Below are 20,559 nucleotides of genomic sequence, written 5' to 3'. Positions count from 1 at the left end.
CTGGATTTTCATTCCTTGTATTTATAAAAAACATAACAAAGTACAAACTTATCAAAAAAGCTCAATTTTGCGAAAGAAACCATGTCTAGAGTACACAGCCGCGTTAATTGGAACACTAATGGTGTGGTATAATCTGTTATTAAATAGGCCTTTGATAGACAGTGATATTGATTTGAAAACGAGTTACTTGCTGGTGAGTTATATAAGCCAGAGTCGGGATGTTGGAATCATTATGCCTCAAATCACTGATTTATTGTAAGATCAGTGCAGAGTAGATTAGATACGAAAATGGAAAGTTAAGACAAATTACTATACACCTGATGCATGAACTAATACTGATTTTGAGGTTTGACAATACTTAAATGTGTTTTTCAAAGTTGGCAGCCCTATATACATGGCTATACATGGCTATACATGGCTATACATAGCTATACATGGCTATACATGGATATGACATGGTTACAGATGGCTATACATAGCAATAGCTATTAGCTATACATACATGTAGCTATGCATGGCTATACGTGGCCATACATTAGCTATCCATGGCTATACATAGCTATCCATGGCTATACATAGCTATACATGGCTATACATACCGTATTTCGTCAAATTACATTTTCCCAAGGGGGGGGGGGGCGTTTATTAGAGGTCATTTTTAGCACGACAATTCCCGTTAAAATCATTAGGTAAGCTTAAAAGTCACGCTAAAATGACGAACTATGAACTTTTGACACTGACTTTTGGTTCACTTCCGGGTTTCTAATCCAGATTTTCGCCAATTATTGACGCTATTATTGACCATGTGCGCAACTTCGTAAGCTTACTACACAAGATAGCATGGAAATATCTGCATTTTTGAAACATCTTGGTTGAAAAAAGTGGTGGGGGCGTTTATTTGAGGGGGGCGACTATTTGACGAAATACGGTAGATATGCATGGCTATACATAGCTATGCATGACTATACATAGCTATGCATGGCTATACATAGCTATACATAGGTATGCATGGCTATACATAGTGTAACGCGGCTGGGCCGCGGTGGTGAATACTGAGAATCCGGAACCTGGAACGACTGGACAAAAAGACAAACTGTACGAAATGCCATCTAAAATGGTGAACTACTGTTATAGCTAATTTCACGGGAGCTTTCGACTGATGCCAGCTTGTGATGTCTATCAGTTTGGCAATTGAGCAATTTAGGCCAATCAGAAGTCAAATTTCTTTGTGATATAAAAATCAATAAATAAATTCAGAAAATAATAGGCTTCAGCCTATTTAATTAATTTTGAAGTCACTGGCAGATTTTCCACGTACTTTCCTTGATTCTGCTTAAGATAGAACTGCACAATTGATAGAATAAACTGGAAGTTCCTTTCTAATTCATAAAACGACGAGTGTGCCTTTAATCCATAACACCTAAATTCAGAGCCACCATCTGCATGGCATGCATGCACATCATAATGCAAGGCTAAGCTTAGCCTTTCTTGAAGACTAGGAACTTCCCCTTTTATATTCTATCGTAATTAAATTAAGATGATTACCCGGGATGATTAAACCATTGTTTAACAGTCACGATGAACCAAGATGTCCAAGAGAAGCAGAAGGCCCAAGAGCCTAAGTAAGCTTAAACTTTCCAGGCCACCTACAGGCGCTAAAAGTTTCAAGGCAGCAGCCTAGGCCACCTAAGCTTACCGATTTATGACGATTTGTGACTGTAAAGAATGCTAAAAATGGTGCAGTTCTATAGGCCTATCTTCGAGGGAGACAATTAAGCATTCATGGGAACCAAAAATTATTAAACTACGAAGTGGAGAAAGCTAGGCTAGCCTTGAAAAAGGCTCGAAGATGACAACCCACTTTACACTGCTGACATGGCTGCATGTCGTCTGCTACATTTTGACCATCATTTTTGGCTGAAAGTTCCCATAAATTGCATTAAAATGTCTTCCACATCGAAGCTGAAATTTAGTGAACCAATGTCAAGGAAAGCGAGGCTACGGCAGTGAGTGGCAATCACTTCCAATGCCCGATGAGTCTCATTTCAAATCTGCTGTGACAGAGCTGACCAGGGGCGTGACTGCCCCTGGCATCGTCAAACCAAAAAGTGAGCAATTTTGGCGAGCAGCCGCTTTTATAGTGAGCAATTTATCGCGAAAACACGCACAAAACGAGAGTTGAGTGAGCAGAAAAATCACTTTCCTTGCTCGCGAGCAATTTATCGTCTTTTCTCGTGAGCAATAAAACAGCACATTCTGCTCACGAGAACTCACTCACCGAAAAGGTTTCTGATTGACTGAAAAACATGAAAAACGAACGCGGCGCAAACCCAGACAAGCGAGAATCCGACCATAGACATCCCCAGACGGGGTCGATCTCCAGAATAAAAAGCGAGTTGCCAGGGCCGCAAATTTGACAGAATCTTTACTAGATTCAGAGAATTACACCCAAAATCGACAAAGAACTGGCAACTAGTAAACAAATCAAAACTTTCCCAGATCGAAAATATGCACGAAACAAATCATTTTAAATCAATTAATTTGAGCTGAAATTCAATTCAGATTTCAATAAAAGTAATTTTGATAGTATTTCCACCTGTGCTTTACAATAAACTTTTATTAATTTGCACAATAAAAGAATTTGGGTCATGAAAATCTGGCGACCAAAATCAGTGACTGGTGAGTAATACAATACTCTTCATTCAGTAAGCTTATAAAAATGCATGACCAGAACATCGAAATCGAGGACGAATCAAAATTGATCAAATTTGGTTATAAAATCATGATAACTAGTCCAAGAGAGATAGGTACGTGTAACAATACAAAATAAGACCATAAGCCTCACACGAGCTCAAATAACCAATTTTTAGAGAATGAGCGAAAATCCATTTTCGTTACAATAGGTATGCATGGCTATACATAGCTATGCATGGCATTCCTGACCATAACCCATAACAAATGAGCTACAGCACCATTGGTGCTCTTGTTTTTTATATCCAAACTTCAGAAACCACCAATGTGAAATAATTTTGCTATTTAAGTTATAACTATATAACTATAACTTTGATGAATGATGTTATTTGCCTGAAAAGGTCCTATCCTTTTATGTATAGTGTTCAATTGTGCCACTTTAGGGGGTCTTCGTATGGTGAGACCAAGGTCAAAGGGTGGCTTGGGGTCACGATTTTTGAAATGATGGTATACAGTATACTATTAAAGGAATAGGAAAACATCAGTTTAATAGGCTTTTAATTTTGTGGGTTCCCCAAATATGCAATGGGATAGCGGAAGAGGGGAGGGCATAATTTTAAAGAGGTTATTTGTGGGGATATTGACAAACTAGTATTAGGTGATGTGAGGGTTGGGGGCACAGTGTGATGAAAATGGTTTAAAAAAACCTTAAAATATCAGGTCTGGAGGATGGATGTTCCACAGGGGGAGCAGCTTCTCCCCAGCAAGCACAAAACGTTTTCAACATCATTTGCAAAAGGTTATATAATAAAAATTCCCTCAATGTAGAAGAGGTCTTGTAATTAGTTTTGGTCACTATGAAAGGCATTTTTAGGATCACGGCTTACATCCATGTTACATGACAGTCCACCAAACCATCAATGATGAGAACATGTACACTGAAACAGCAGAAAACATTAACTCCTAATCTCCTGTCAACTCTTTAATTCATTATTGTTCATTATTGTTGATTCATTATTGTTCTCCAAATTGTTCTGTTCTGTTTTGTTTTTTGTTTTTTTGTCTTTTCAGCTTTTTACCCACGATATCTCAATTTCCAATTTTTAATACCATAACTTACGAACTCAATATCTTCGCTTAGGAATGCCCGATTTTTATTGGGGAAAACTGCGTTGTGGAGCAAAATAGCTCTTTATGTAAAAGCCTCAAAATTTATAAGCTGCCCAAAAGATGTCTGTTTTTGACATGATACGCCACATTTCTTAAAGACCCATTCAGTGATTCCAGAGCAAGAGTAAAAAATTAAAAGTGTATATAAATTGCTTAAAAGAGAAGGATAAGTCATTCAAATTGTCATTTGGTATTTTTGAAATGCCAACTTTGGCAAAAAACGAAGAAAACAGCAGTAGGCCTACTGGTGAAGTTGAAGCCCCACCATTCAAATACATGTAGCTAATTTAGACACTGTCAGTATCTAAAAAATATACAGATTCGTGTAAAATGTCTTATTTTGTCTTAAATAGGCCTACACGGCTTTCGGCTGAACCATTCGCAGGCTATGTTATCTAATAACAAAGGTACCAAAATTTTGATGATTTTTACGATCGTCCGGATGAGCAAATCACTGAATGGGCCTTTAATATTAATAATAGATAAGCTGCCTTTAAAAATATTATTGACAATGTTGAGAGTAGGAATTACCTTGAAAAATGTCTCAAAATACAAGATGCCATGCAGTTAATATTCCGGTCTGAAAGGATCAGACAATATTTTAAACAATAACATGATTAATAACATCATAAACCCAAATCGTGAAAAAATCACCCCGGGCAGATTTTTGGCTAATTCTCCATTTACGATTCTGCCCAAAAGTGTCTGCTTTCGATATACCACGTCACAAATACACTGCACTGACTGCAGGTTTCAGTTAATTCGCCATATAACACGATATAAACTCACCTTACATGTACATTTTATTTTAAAATAATTTGATATTAATTCGCAATGTATAGTTTACTATGATAGATGGTGGCAAGCACATTTATAAAGGTCTGATTACTCACTGCAATCTTCACTCTTGTGTGTTTTCTCTTCAATAATTTTGTTGAATGTAAGTTTATGAATCAAATAAAAAAGATAGAAAGTAGCTTCACTTACGTTATGTGTTATTTATAATAAAGAAGTTATTAAATTAATAAAATAAGACAATTTATTTATCTATCAGTGCATGTCAAATGGGGTACATTGTTCAATACTATATGCATAAATTATGCCCATATTATAGCTAGGCCCTAAAAACTTTATTTTGCATCGGATTTTTCCCGTTGAAAAGACAAAACTGATGTTTATGATAGCAACCATTTCATCAATAACATTTTGAGTCATTTTTATCCATAAAACGACACAGGATATGATAGATAACTACTTTCACATCAATATGGTCCATATGATCACAGATTGTTGAGAATCTGTGATATGATCCGGGGATATGATGAAGATTTTGATTCTATAGATCTGTTATCAACATGATATCACGCTGTTCAGTGGTCAAGGAGTAAGGACCCCGGTCAAGGACACTGATATGACATCATAGGTGATGTCAGATTTTCTTCTGCTGACCATATGATGCTATATATATAAACTATTATTGTTACATTTAGGCCTTTAAACTTTTAAAGTCATAATTAATTAGTTCAAACATAACTTTGGTAATACTCACTCGTTTTCGTTCGTTGAAACGGCAAAACATACTTACTTTTCCTAACAAATCGAATTAAAATATTTTTAAAAAATTTAACCACAAAAAGTAAAAAAAAAATCATTCCAATACCACTAAAATATAATCTCTTGAGTAAACTGACCCCAAACCTGAAACAGGTACCAGCCCCGAATGGGCTGGCGAAAAGGTTGTCAGAAAATGTTTAAAGCCATATTAATGTACGATCTTATAATATGAAATTTTTTTCAAACCTGATTTTTTTGCATATTTGTAATGTTTACACATGTCCCAACTTGCACCTAAATGGATTCGGCCAAATGTGTTGTCTTTGTAGGTCAACAGATCAAAGTTATGATAAAATAAGTTAAGAGTAAAAATTATGATAATATGTCCTCCCATAGAACTGCATGTTAAATGGCCAAAATAACCAGTGGGGTTTCTCTTTACCTTGTTATTTTAACTTGAAATGGACAGCAACTCTTCCCGTCAGTTATTACTAATATTATTTCAACATTTTGAATAAAGAATAACAAAATTAAAATTTGACGAAAATCGTACATTAAGGCTTAAAATATCAGGTTATATTAAGGGATGGGGTATGAACGTTTGAACAGTAGGCCCTATTTATTGTTGGACATTAGAGCACATCAGACATATCGAATTGCATTCTGAATACGAAGAATGTCCTGATATCAAATAATTTTGATTTTTTGAAATTCGAACACATTTTATGGGAAATGATTAAAAATTGATATTTTTGATATTTAACAGTACTTGAAGTAAACTTTATAAATCTGATAATTTATACTTAAAGTGTATGTAGGTGGGATGAAAAGCCGACGATCAATTGAAAATTTTAACCTTTCGTATTGAAGATATGGATTTTTTTCCCCAAAACACCAAAAAAAAAGGTCTTTTGTGGGAAAAATCCATATCTTCAATATGAAAGGTCAAAATTTTCAATTGATCGTCGGCTTTTTCCTCCCAGCTACATACACTTTAAGAATATATCATTAGATTTATAAAATTTACTTGGAGGACTGTTATGTATCAAAATGTGACAAATATCAAATTTTGATAATTTGTCATAAAATTTGTATTATATCGTGAATTTCAAAAATGGAAAATTATTTGATATCAGAAAGACATTCTTCGTATTCAGAATGCAATTCGATATGTCTGATGTGCTCTCATGTCTTCATAATATTAAAAAGCATTTTCTGATAATCTACTGCCCAGCATACACAAAATGTATTACAGAAAACATTTAAATGTCGGTTATATAGGCCTAATAGCATTTTAATAGCATTCCAAAACATTTTTGAATACTTGATACAAAACATTCTATACAGAAAGTTAATTTGGGATTGAAAAAATATTTTGCCAAAAATATTTGCCAAAAATATTTGCAATAACGTTTTAAAAACGTTTTCATGACCTTTATATAACCCGACATGTTAGATATTAAAACGTTTTGTAAAAAACATTTTAAGAATATTTCCGTGTTTGCTGGGTGCAAATATTTTAACATAATGTTATTTTTAATGGTTTTGAAAAAAAAAATTAGAACATTTCTATGTTTGCTGGGCGCAAATATTTTAACATAATGTTATTTTTAATGGTTTTGAAAAAAAAAATTTAGAACATTTCTATGTTTGCTGGGCGCAAATATTTTAAGTGTTGACAAAATATTTGGCAAAAATGTTTGCAAAAATAGTTTCGGATAACATTTTGAAAACATTTTAAAAATATGGTTGCAGTGTGTTTCATACAAAACGTTTTCATTAATTTTATATAACCCGACATTTTAATGTTATTAAAACGTTTTTACCTAAACCAAAAGCAAATATAACTTATTTCCGTTTTTAAAACGTTTTTGTGTTTGCTGGGTCCCATCCTTGTTAGCTATGCCACTGCTCCACCATGGAATTCCATTGGCCATCAGGTGGAACATAAACATTTTAAAAGTTTGAACAAAATAGAAAGATCAAACGAACATAATACAGCTGAAAAAGCTTATAATGTTCCTCTAATAAACTGGGGTATCCTGGTCATAGGTTGACAGTGAATGACCAGATTCCCCTCTAGAGAGAAGTTCATTCACAAATTAATATTGGTGAATTTCAATACAGCATGTATATACACAATAGGTGTGAGTGTGTAGGTGCCTGCCCTATATAAAATGTTTTTATCTCCATTTTACAGCAACCTGTAGTAGTCATAGTTACACTGATGTATATGGTCATTGAAGTTGCACCCCAGTGCTCCTTTTGTTTTTAGTTCTCTATGTTGAGTGTGTTAAACACTCAATGACTGCCAATCCATATAGTTCTGATCTGTGCAGCATTTTGATACTATTTGTTATCCATGTTGCAGTTTATACTCCATAATGTTCTGTCCTTTTTCTGGCACGCACACTTCTGCGACTAGCTGTTGCATCCTCCACCGTAGGCCTATTATTTTGTTTGTTCTCAGGTTGGTTTGAATTTTCCTTTGTAGATTTCTTACTTGTTGGAACTGAAACTACAGGTATAGGAGCATCAATTTCCATTGACTTCTGCAAAAGTTTGTCTGTCTTTGTACTGATTTTCAGTTTACTATTAGGTTTCTTTGTACTCCGCTTAGTGTGAGTAGTCCCTGTTGCAATTCGACTTAGTTCATTATCAGATTTGCTAGAATTTTGGTCAGGTTCAGGCAACACATCACCGTTATCTTGTTCAATCACCTGAATTGGTGAATTCTCCTTTGGTGCTGGTGACTTGCTGTCTATGCCGTCCTTTAAGGCATCTCTCAATTTCCGAACCCAGTCAGGCATTTCATCGCTGAGATAGGGTTTAAGTCGATTGTGATGAAGCAGCCGCCGCCTTCCTCTTGGTTTTGCGCATATCTCGAACAGAAGGTCACTACATTTCCTTGTTACTACACATGGACCGACCCATTTGTGTGGATTCAGTTTAGGGCTTTTTCCCTTCTGTTTGGTGCTGTCAAGATGGTAAACAAGGTCTCCGACATTATAATTATTCGTGGATATTCGTGCATCATAGTCTCTCTTCTGTCGTTCACCGGCTTTTGCCATATTTTCCCGAACAAGCTGGTAAATCCTCTGCATTGTGTCAGCATGATTTGCAACATATTCACTTTCATTCACTGGTGTGGAAAGATCTGTTTCGTGTTCATGTAAGATAGGCCCATAAAGTAGGTCCATGGGAGCATTAGTTTCTCGGCCTAACATCAACATATTCGGTGAGAACCCTGTAGCCTCATGTAGACAACTTCTGTATGCTGATGTTAGCAAAGGTACATTCACATCCCATTGACGCTGCTCCTGATCCACATATGCTGAGATGAGAGTTACTAATGTGTGGTTGAAACGCTCAATCATTGCATTACCAATTGGATGGTATGAGGAAGTCCTTGTCTTGTGGATATCTAGTACTTTGCATAGCTGCTGGAACAATTCCGATTCGAATGATCGCCCTTGGTCAGAATGCAGCTCGAGTGGTAGACCGAAGCGAGAGAAGAATTCCTTGGTTAGTTTGTCAGCTATCGTTTTGGCTGTCTGGTCCGGCATGGCATACGCTTCTATCCACCGTGTAAAACAATCACCGACTACTAAGATGTATTTATTTCATTCATCCGAGATCGGAAAGGGTCCACAGACATCAATACAAACTCTATCCATTGGTGCACCCACACGGTAGTCTTTCATGGCAGCTCTTGGGGTCTTACTTGGTCTCTTTCTTGCACCACATGAAGCGCATTTCTTCACCCATACATATACCGTTTCCTTCATTTTGTACCAGTAAAATAACCGCTTGATCTTGCTGAGTGTCTTCTTTGTCCCCAGGTGTCCTGATGTCACAGGGTTGTGTGCAGAATGTACAATCTCATTTTGCAGTTTCTTGGGAACCACCAACAAAAGCTTTGCTTGATTACTGCCCTTCTCAATATGATGCTTGAAAAGCACTCCGTCCACCAACTTAAGCTGATCCCATAGCAACCATAAGTTCCTACACACTGGGCTTTTGTCATGAATTACTTCACGACTTGGTCTATCTGGACTTTGGTTAAGGCTTTTGATGATAGGCTCCAAATCTGCATCTTCTTCTTGTATCTCCTTGAGCTTGTCATATGTATAACCTTCAATCCATGTCGCCCTAACACCACAGCCTTTAATATCAGTTTCTTCTTGATGGATTCTATAGCCCGTTGCATCCTCATCGCTATTTATACAAGTTATTGGTTTCACTGGTCTAGTGGTAAACTTCAAGCAATCCTGATTAACACCATTTGCATCTGTACTAGGTATTTTTGTTGTGATAGCTGCACTGAGTGAGTGATGAGAGATGTTAGTGTCACAAGTTTGGTGTTTCACTCTCAAGATTGGCTTCTTGATGGAGGATGATTGTTCACTCTTTGTTGTTTTATAGGGAGTTGGAGGTATGATGAAATCACATTTGCCGCAATCTTGGTCAACTTGATTAAATGAAGAGTCTTGAAGTGCATATAAGTCTTCATCTTTGTTATTTTTCCTGTTTGTCACTGGGGAAGTATGATCTTCTTCTTGATCCGTCATTGTGTAATGAATGCATCTGACATTCACCGACATCATATCATCTAGTTCAAAAAAGTCCGACCACATTTTGTGTTTCTTATGACATTTGTCACATCCTCCGCATGGTAATTCAGCTAGAATGGTTTGACCATCATAACAATTGCAGTCATCTGGGTCACATGGAATTCTGCTTAAACTGTCTGCATTTAAGTGCTTCTTGCCACTTCGATGAACTATTTTGAAGATAAATTGAGTCAAGATTTCAATCCACCTCGCCATCTGATCTTCTGGTTCTTTGAATGACATCACCCATCGGAGAGCGCTATGGTCAGTCCGTATGAGAAACTCCCTACCCAACAAGTAATGACGGAAGTACCACACATAGAATACCACTGCCAAAAGTTCACGACGAGTTGTACAGTAGCGTCGTTGAGTTTTAGTCATGGTTTTACTTGCATATGCAATTGGGCGCTCTAACTTTTCCTGTTGTTTTTCGCTCCATTGTATCTGAGAAAGGGTCGCACCTATTGCTGTGTTGGAAGCATCTGTGTCCAGAACAAATTTGTCATGGCTGTTTGGGTAGGCCATGACTTGGTCACTCATTAAAACTTCTTTAAGTTTCTGAAATGCTACTTGACACTCATCATCCCAAGAAAATACATGTCCAGCTTCCAGTAACCGGTTAAGAGGATGGGCAATTTGAGCATATCCTTGTATAAATCGTCGGTAGTAACTTGTTATTCCCAAGAAAGATCTAACTTCTGTGAGGTTCTTAGGTACTGGCCAATTGCTAATAGCGTCAACCTTTGCCGAGTCGGTCTTCACTCCGTCTTGGGTTACTATGTGTCCCAAAAATGCTACTTCTGTCTTGAGTAAATTACATTTGCTTGGTTTGAGCTTTAAACCAGCTTTCTTGAGTCGATAGAAAACTTCTTCCAAGTGTCCCAAATGGCTAGAGACAGAGGGGGAAAAGACAATAAGATCGTCGATGTAGATGAGCAGAGTCTTCCATTGAAGTTTGCGAAATATCAACTCCATACAGCGAGTAAAACTTGCTGGCGCCCCACATAAGCCAAATGGCATGGTGACATATTCGTACAACCCTCCTCTGGTTACAACCGCTGTTTTAGGTCGGTCAGATTCCTTCACTTCGATTTGCCAATACCCTGACTGCATGTCAAGAGTAGAAAAAAACTTAGCATCTCCCAAGCAGTCCAGACACTCGCTTATTTTAGGCAAAGGATATGCGCACTTCTTGGTCAAATCATTGACGCGGCGATAATCCACGCAAGCGCGAACTCCTCCGCATTTCTTCCTGACATAGACAAGTGCTGATGCCCATGGTGATGTGGAAGGTCTGAGCACCCCTGCATCTAGTTGCTGTTGAATAACCTTTTCTTCTTCACCTGCGAATGCCATTGGAGGCCTGCGTGGTGCTGATTTGACTGGTAGAGCATCCCCAGTGTCAATTTCATGTTGTATGACCGAAGTTCTTCCCAAGTCAGTAGGTGATGTAGCGAAACAGTCGATATTGTTATTCAATAGTCTTGCCAAATTGACTTGCTGCTCACTATCAAGATCTATACAACTTCTCTGATATAACTCTTGCAGATCCTCACACCAGGAACTAATGTTGACATCAGAACTCTCCATACTATTACTCTTTAATCTGCCCATTTCCTCAACTTTTGACTTGTCATTTGGGTGCACATGAACATTACACACAGGGAATCTGATTTCCTCTTTTTCATCTTTGTACTTTTCGCTGTGTTCTGCTTCTGCTAACACATGTTCTATAGAGTCAACTTCATCAACATACCCAAGTGTAGTTCCCTTGTACAAAACAATGTCCTCATTAGTCGGATTCATAACTCTCACTGGTATTCCCACGTCTTGTCTTTTAGTGTCGATAAGGGAGTTTCCAATTATCAGGCTTATATCATCATCATCTTTATACATCTTATTAACAGAATAACGAGAGCTGGGCTCAACCACTCCGTGACGGGTTCCAAATTGCTTAAAATCGGCTTTTCCTTCAACCACACACTCGCTAAGTGCTGGTATTGTTGTCTGCTCCACCAGACTTACTCTTGTCGCTTTCGGGGGTCCCATCTGAACTTCACACGTGGTCCATTGACCATTAATTCGTACTCCTCTTCGTGCCTCAAAGGCACAATCGAAATAATATAAGAAGTCAAACCCCAGTAGTCCCTCATCTTGGATCGGTGCGACGTAAACTTCCCACACAAATGTTTGAGAGCCAATTTTCAACTTTACTTCAGCTATCCCATCGACAGCTATACACTTCTCGTCTGCTGCTTCCAGCTTTACTTTCATACATGGTTTAAGACATGGTTTTAGACCGTCAGGTATTCTGTTAAAAAGGCGTGTTGACATGATGGTAACTGCAGCACCAGTGTCCACAGGTATTTTGGTAGATGCCCCATGAATTTGTACTGGTAATAATGCAGAAACTCCAAACTTATCAATTTGTCGTCTTATCGGTATCTTGGTATACTCCTTGACCGTACCTTGGCCATCAGGCACGGTCACTGGAAGTCTCCCGCCGCGTAATTTCCATTTCCGGTGACTACTGCACTATGTTGCCCACTGCTGGTTTCACTGGTAGCTTGGTTGAGGGTAGACCTAATAGGTGATGGTCTTTGGTTGTTTTGCTGGCTGGGTACAGATTGTGGTGGCCACTGTTGTTGAGGGTGTGGTCGGATGTCATTCCCATTTGACTGTTGTAGGCGTGGCTGCATTGGGTGTGGTTGTGATGGTTCTGGTCTTGCCCATGGCTGTGATGTCTGTTGTTGTGGCGGGTGAGGACACTGTCTTGAATAGTGTCCCGGCTCATTGCAGTTATAACATCTGGGAGGTCCTGATTGTCTTCTCGGTCCAGATGGTCTATTATTAAATCGTCTTGGTCGTTGGAGAGCTGCCAACTGTTCCATTTTTTCCTCGATCTTGGCAGCCAGCTCTCTTTCTAGTCGTCTAGCTACTTCCTCTTCAAACCGTTGAAATCTAGAGTCTGTCAGGTCATGAGGGCTCTCAGAAACACCTTCAAAGTGGACCGCCCGTATCGGATTTCTTCTTGGCTTCATGCAGTCTTCAATGTCAATGTATCTCTCGACACAATCTCTTGCCTCATCTAATGTGCTGGGGTTCTGATTCCCCACAGTTCTGATCATGCCGGGATCCCCCAAGTTCCTGATGAAATACTCAACTTCCATCTCACTTCTTGTATCCTCATCTATGCTTGGCCAAGCATGCCTTACATAGAAACAGATGTTAGTCGCATATTCAGCCAGGGAGTCCTTTTGGTTGTATTTCATGGCGTCAAGTTTTGCGATGTAACTAGATGGCGTGTGATGTTCTCCGAACCGTTGACGAAGCGCTTTCAACAGTTTAGTATAAGAGCTCCTTGTAGTCTCGTCACACATGTTGTAAACAAACTGTGATGCCTCATCAGTCACATGGTGTAACAGGCGAAGTCTTTTAGTCTCGTCATCCCATCCAGAGTACTCTGCCATACTCTGAAACTGTGCAATGAAACCTTCCCAATTTTTCCCATTGAACAATTTTGGTTTTGGCATTGGTACTTGGAATTTTGTTGTGTTATTTCCTTGCTGCGAGAAAGTATTGCCAGTCTTTGATGACTGCGCAGTTGGTTGTGTATATCTAATGCTGAATGTTTTGGCTTCTTCCAGGGATTGAGCTGCCTCTGTTTGTGCCATTCTGACCTCTGAATCCATCCTTTTCATTTCCTCATCTGCTGCTTTCCTAAAATGCCTTTCTCTGTTTTCTTGTTCTTGCAGAGCTGACTGCACCTGTAATTTCTCTGCCTGAAGTTGCTCTATTTGCCTATCTTTTAACCTGGCTACCTCCTCTGTCTTTTGTTTTAGATTAATAATTTCATCTTGTAGCTCTACATTGTGTGCCATAAGTCTATCATTTTGCAGAGTTTTTGACTTGTCGATATCCACCATATTTTGTTCCAAACATGCAATCTTTTCTTGCTTTGCTTCCTCTGACTTGTGTTTGTCCTCCAGTTGTACTTGTAAATGACCCAGTTGTGCTTGTAACTCATTATTTCTCCCAATTAGTATTTTCTTTTCTTTCGCCAGCTCGTTTCTTTCTTCCTCCAACTGAGTTGCTTCTTCATCTAAGGCTTGTATTTCTTGATCTTTCTTATTAATGATGTGTTGCTGGTCAATGACCTTTTGACCCTTCTCTTTCAGAGCTGCCTTGAGCTGTTGAATTTCTTCTCTCATTGCCTTATTTTCTTCTTTTGACTCTTTAGTTTCTTCTTTCCTTGCTTTGTTTTCATCTTCTAACTCATTAATCTTCCCTCTTTGTTCATCTTCTATTTTCTCTCTATCAGCTTTCAATTCTTTCATCTTCACTTCCACAACTTGATTCTTCCCTTCTAGCTCTTTTATTTTTGTCCTGTCAGCTTCACTCTTCTCTTCCAACTCTTTTATTTTTGTTCTATCAGCTTCACTCTTATGCCTATCAGCTTTGCTCTTATCTTCTAGCTCCTTTATTTGTCTTCTTAATTGCTGAATTTGGTCATCATATTGATCATCCAAATCATCTTCTACAGTTGGCCCTGATTGCCTCTTTTTACGTCCAGGCATGATGAATTATTATTGGTAGCGTGTCTTTAAAAGGCCTATCTCGATTTAGTGTTGTAGCTCTTATCCCACCGCTGCCACCAGTGTTGGGTTCTTGAATATAGAGAATGACTAGTAAAGAAGTCTCACACACACAAGCTGTAGGTTACTATATAGAGTTATTATTGTTCAGTGTATCTACACACAGAGTGAATGACATAGATGTTGTCTGGTCAAAAGCTAAGCTCTGAATGAATCTCAGCTCTGATCCACTGCTCCTTATATACACTTTTGGGCTCTGCTGGGGCCCGCTAAAGCGTGGGTGGAGTCTGTGTTGAGTATGGAATTATGGGCACACATCCTGGTATGAGTCATCCCGCAATAATGGGAGGACTCATCCCGCAAAATAATGTGGGCCCGCTAAATAACGGATGACTCATCCCGCAATAACGGATGAGCCCGCTAAGCAATAACAGGATGAGCCCGCTAAGCAATAACGGATGAGCCCGCTAAGCAATAACGGATGAGCCCGCTAAGCAATAACGGGATGAGCCCGCTAAGCAATAACGGGATGAGCCCGCTAAGCAATAACGGGATGAGCCCGCGAAATAGTTGGGGTTGTGCAAGAAACATAGAAATTGATAAATACCCCATCTGAGATCTCAACAATATGAAATTTTTTTCAAACCTGATTTTTTTGCATATTTGTAATGTTTACACATGTCCCAACTTGCACCTAAATGGATTCGGCCAAATGTGTTGTCTTTGTAGGTCAACAGATCAAAGTTATGATAAAATAAGTTAAGAGTAAAAATTATGATAATATGTCCTCCCATAGAACTGCATGTTAAATGGCCAAAATAACCAGTGGGGTTTCTCTTTACCTTGTTATTTTAACTTGAAATGGACAGCAACTCTTCCCGTCAGTTATTACTAATATTATTTCAACATTTTGAATAAAGAATAACAAAATTAAAATTTGACGAAAATCGTACATTAAGGCTTAACATATCAGGTTATATTAAGGGATGGGGTATGAACGTTTGGACAGTAGGCCCTATTTATTGTTGGACATTAGAGCACATCAGACATATCGAATTGCATTCTGAATACGAAGAATGTCCTGATATCAAATAATTTTGATTTTTTGAAATTCGAAATGTAATACACATTTTATGGGAAATGATTAAAATTGATATTTTGATATTTAACAGTACTTGAAGTAAACTTTATAAATCTGATAATTTATACTTAAAGTGTATGTAGGTGGGATGAAAAGCCGACGATCATTTGAAAATTTTAACCTTTCGTATTGAAGATATGGATTTTTTTCCCAAAAAACCAAAAAAAAAAGGTCTTTTGTGGGAAAAATCCATATCTTCAATATGAAAGGTCAAAATTTTCAATTGATCGTCGGCTTTTCCTCCCAGCTACATACACTTTAAGAATATATCATTAGATTTATAAAATTTACTTGGAGGACTGTTATGTATCAAAAATGTGACAAATATCAAATTTTGATAATTTGTCATAAAATTTGTATTATATCGTGAATTTCAAAAAATGGAAAATTATTTGATATCAGAAAGACATTCTTCGTATTCAGAATGCAATTCGATATGTCTGATGTGCTCTCATGTCCCACAAAAAATACTGTCGAAACGCCCAAAACGTGCATTCTATATCCCTCAAGGGTATAAAACGTTTTCATAATATTAAAAAGCATTTTCTGATAATCTACTGCCCAGCATACACAAAATGTATTACAGAAAACATTTAAATGTCGGTTATATAGGCCTAATAGCATTTTAATAGCATTCCAAAACATTTTTGAATACTTGATACAAAACATTCTATACAGAAAGTTAATTTGGGATTGAAAAATATTTTGCCAAAATATTTGCCAAAAATATTTGCAATAACGTTTTAAAAACGTTTTCATGACCTTTATATAACCCGACATGTTAGATATTAAAACGTTTTGTAAAAAACATTTTAAGAATATTTCCGTGTTTGCTGGGTGCAAATATTTTAACATAATGTTATTTTTAATGGTTTTGAAAAAAAATTAGAACATTTCTATGTTTGCTGGGCGCAAATATTTTAACATAATGTTATTTTTAATGGTTTTGAAAAAAAATTTAGAACATTTCTATGTTTGCTGGGCGCAAATATTTTAAGTGTTGACAAAATATTTGGCAAAAAATGTTTGCAAAAATAGTTTCGGATAACATTTTGAAAACATTTTAAAAATATGGTTGCAGTGTGTTTCATACAAAACGTTTTCATTAATTTTATATAACCCGACATTTTAATGTTATTAAAACGTTTTTACCTAAACCAAAAGCAAATATAACTTATTTCCGTTTTTAAAACGTTTTTGTGTTTGCTGGGTCCCATCCTTGTTAGCTATGCCACTGCTCCACCATGGAATTCCATTGGCCATCAGGTGGAACATAAACATTTTAAAAGTTTGAACAAAATAGAAAGATCAAACGAACATAATACAGCTGAAAAAGTATGGTAACAACGGCAACCAGATAAATTTTTGGGAAAGTACAATTGATTTTTTTTTTAAATAGACAACTTCCGTCATGATATATTAAAGGGTTTTTTTGTTGTTGTTGTTTTTGTTTTTGTTGTTGTTTTTGGTGTGTTTTTTTCCCCTTTCTTTCTTTTTCATCATACGCTTAATTCCAAAACTTTTTTTTCTGGGAAACACTCACTTCAAAAACTTTTCTGGGAAAAGCAAGTCACCCATGAAAAACTAAATAGTTAAAACACCTGTCACCCCCAATTACCACTATTTTTCGTAGCACTACCCCCTCATTGGTAGAAATGAAATCGGGAATCCACCTGCCAATTAAGTGGTGTTTTTAAATGAAACAAAACTTTATTTAATATAATTGAAAAAAAGCCTGATATAAATATGAGTCACTGCTTAAATTCATAATTCATTAATGGTGAGCTAGTAACATTATAATTCCTTCTTATTATCTTTTATTTACTGTGAAAATTATTATTGGACATAAAGTTATTAAAAATTAGATACTAAAATCTAGAACAACTAAAACTGGTAGCGCAAGACGCCGGAAGCTAAACAATGATAGTGATTTTCAGATGCGATGGAGTGAGAAAGTCACTGAGATGGAATAACAGTTTACGAATTTCTTTATTTTGATTTTGATGTAATGACAGTAGATGTCAGTGCAGGATATTCATAAGAGCTCTAAGAACATCATATTGTAAGTGCTGTTATTTTCATTTGTTCTTTTTATTGTGTAATCTTCGTGTAGTTTGAGTAAGCTTAAAAAATTATCAGTCACAGTGAATGATCATCATGATCATATGGTGATGGTCATGATGTAGTTAACTTAGGCCAAATTGGTCAAGCTGGGAGATTCCACGTTTGTTGATAGAAAGACAGCTTAGGCTAATAGAAATTGGCACTCCATTCGTGGTGGATAATAATAAAGTTTAAAACATGTAAGCCTAGCCTATGTCCGGCACTTAGGCAGGGTGATTCTTTGTTGGATTAGAAAATTTGATCCTATTTGTGACCTCTTTCCTTTTCTCACAAGTCTGAAACATCGAGTCGTACCGTCCATGCGAACTTGGATGTAAGCTTAAAGGTCCACAATCGTTGGCCTGGTCAACTGGCGACCTTGTCCTTATTAATAGATCACACTCCTGTATACTTATATACTTGTCTGGACTTAGGTGGTGTCTGGACTGACATGCCCTGGGCCACATAACTAAATTATGTAGTTAATTATTCCAGATGTGTTGGTGGACCTTTAAGCGAGTTTAGGCCTACACGTTGACGCAAATTCAAGAAAGTAGAAAACTTGGAAGTATGACTACATGTATATCCCGGGATTATATCTGCCTCTGTATTTTGCAAACTAAAACAAGAATAGGGCCTACTCTATTAAATAAATACGAGAATGAGAGTAGGCCTATGACTGAATTAAGTTAGATGCCAAGTCAAGACACTGAAACTGGTAAGGCGTGGCAAAGTCGATTTTGAGTTTCCCGTCGCCCGCCCGCACTTCATTTTCGGGCCCGCACTTGAATTCATTATTGCGATTTTCAAAAATAAAATAAAAACTTATCATTTTTACCAAAAAAGCGATGAAAAGCCGTGCATTTTAGTGGAAAAATCAAATTCAAAACATCGATTTCGCTACGGCAGTAAACTCATTGCGGCCGGTTGATTGGCGATGTGATAGTGATAGCCTAGATCCTGTAGGCCCGGTTCGCAACGCTTTGTAAAATGTTGACGTCGCAGTCCTTTTCCCGCGCATGCGTATCATATACTGGACTGAAAGACTAATGCTGTCATTGACAGATCAATGATTCTACAGTGCTGTTCGCGAAATCGCACAATGAATAGTGATGTTTGTGCGAATTAAAAAAAAAATATATTGATTCTGGTATTTTTGAATTTCTTTTCATAAATATCAATCATATATTTTAAAATAGTACTTGGTATCGTTTTACATTAATTTTACTGTACAAAAATGGCAAAATTTATATATTTCAACTCTGCTCTATTGTGACACTGTTGCACGAAATATGCGGTCGAACAAAAATATTTTTCAATATCTGATTTTTTATTCTACAGTGCTGTTTGTGACTTTGCACAATATCGTTGTTTTTGGTAATTAAAGAAATATATTAATACTGTTAATTTTATATTTGTTGTCCCGATTGATCAATTATTTATTTTTAAATAGTATTCGACATAGTTTTAAATTAAATTTAATAAACAAAAAGAGCAAACAATTATATATTTCAACTCCGTTGTGTTTATGACATTGCTGCAAGAACTATGCGGTATTCAACATCAACAAAACACGCTGTGGGGGTTTCCCTTTAATTTTGTTGGCGCAAGATTCGATATGGAGTTGTAAAACTTACCAATTCATGAATTGCAATTGTTTCAGTATTTGATTTCAATTTGATGGGACTTTGCTGACGTTTGTATTAAAGATTTGTCATGTACATATCAATTAAGATATGCGACAGTGGTCGTACTGTCATGCAGTGGACGATATCGCATGTCAACGTCAACTGGATAATAGTAGGCCTACTTAAATCACACAAAATTTATAAATAAATAAGAATAATAGTAAAAAGAAAGGAATTGGTATCAATTTTGACCATGCAGCCTCTTTGCAAGTTTATATCTTTGGTTAAACATCCTTTGAGTGAGTGAGCGGTAAATAACAACATGTTTTACACTCGCATTTTGTCATATAATGAAAGTCACATGAATAATGAATAATGAATAATGAATAATGAAAAAGTTACCTCACTTGTTTTCAAAAATTATGTGACGGGAAACTCAAAATCGATTGTTCGGGGCCTAAAAGTCACACCGGCGCTTGCACAAAGTTATGAATGAATGCCGTACAATGGTTATACTCATCACATGTATATCGCCATGGTCGGGGCACGTATGTAGGGCTATTTGCATGCTTGTCATGGGTCGACCTGGCTAAAAATCCTGGCGCTTATGGGCCTAATGTGGCAACCCAAAATTTACGGTCGACCTGGGAGAAAACGATTTACAATAACTTAGGTGGTCTATCGTGTGCGATACGCTATTTTTGGTCGACCTGGGATTTTTTTCTCCCAGCTTGACCCAAAACGCTTAACTTAGGTCATGTTGGTACCTAGTCTCGCCAGCAGCAGCAAGACTTCAGTCTTTATCATAAACATAATGACATCTACATTTACGGACCTAGAGTCTATGGTTACAGTTACTGGAACTAGATGGTACCCAGAACACGATCATGTCAGAAATTAATATTTTGTTCTGGGACTGGGTCTGATTATTCGGACTAGATGGTACCGTATTCAAGATGTCAAATGCTTACACTAACACTGTGACCTGATGTGACTCCACTGTACGTTGTACCAGAGATAAAACAAAGTAGTGGGATATGACTGCTCAATATAAAAGTAATTTA

At 37.2% G+C, this 20,559-nt stretch overlaps 2 protein-coding genes across 2 annotated transcripts in view; one reads left to right on the top strand and one right to left on the bottom strand.

Moving 5' to 3' along the window:
• Positions 1-20,559, bottom strand: part of LOC140171659 (prestin-like) — a 129,521-nt gene that overhangs the window by 96,935 nt on the left and 12,027 nt on the right. The gene's annotated exons all lie outside the window — the stretch shown is intronic.
• LOC140171656 (uncharacterized) overlaps positions 17,285-20,559 on the top strand; it is a 55,565-nt gene continuing 52,290 nt past the window's right edge. Inside the window, exon 1 of the mRNA XM_072194950.1 lies at positions 17,285-17,826. The gene's annotated coding sequence lies outside the window, so the exon portion shown is untranslated. The remainder of the gene's footprint in view (positions 17,827-20,559) is intronic.

Source organism: Amphiura filiformis, chromosome 15, assembly GCF_039555335.1.
Source record: "Amphiura filiformis chromosome 15, Afil_fr2py, whole genome shotgun sequence".
Lineage (NCBI taxonomy): Eukaryota > Metazoa > Echinodermata > Ophiuroidea > Amphilepidida > Amphiuridae > Amphiura > Amphiura filiformis.
The sequence above is the reverse complement of the archived record's forward strand: the minus strand, read 5'-3'. Positions and strand labels throughout refer to the sequence as shown.